Source organism: Geospiza fortis, unplaced genomic scaffold (genome assembly GCF_000277835.1).
Source record: "Geospiza fortis unplaced genomic scaffold, GeoFor_1.0 scaffold30, whole genome shotgun sequence".
Lineage (NCBI taxonomy): Eukaryota > Metazoa > Chordata > Aves > Passeriformes > Thraupidae > Geospiza > Geospiza fortis.
Window position 1 is genome coordinate 19,804 of NW_005054687.1, and position 505 is coordinate 20,308.

Genomic DNA, 505 nt, shown 5'->3' on the forward strand with positions numbered 1-505 from the left:
GTGCTGGGGCCCCTCGCGCTGCCGCTCCCCCCATTTCCCCATCCATAGCTGGGTCTGGGGGCTCTGCTGCTGCTGCTGCTGCTGCCCCCATTTCCCCCTGGGCAGGGGCAGCTGGAGGAGGGAGGTTCCCATTCCAGGGATGGGTCCTGTGCCAGGCTCCCCTGAACCTGGCTGGGACCCCAGAACCCCTGTCCCAGGGCCCCCCAAACCTGGGGTGACCCAGCAGGGCTGGGGGCTGCCTGGGTGAGACCCCCAGGATTGCTGCTGGGTAAAGGGGTGTCCCCAGGTCAGGCCGCCCCATCCCTCGGAGAGTTTGGGCTTTTGGGGACTAATTTGTATTCCCAAGTACCTGGGAATCCCGGGCTCTCTGCTCCAGTTTCTCTGGCTGCTTCTGATAGAATGGTGGTAGTAATAATAGCAGCAGTAATAATAATAATACTAATAACAATGATAATAATAATAATAACAACAACAGCAGCGATAACGATGTTGTTATTTACACAGC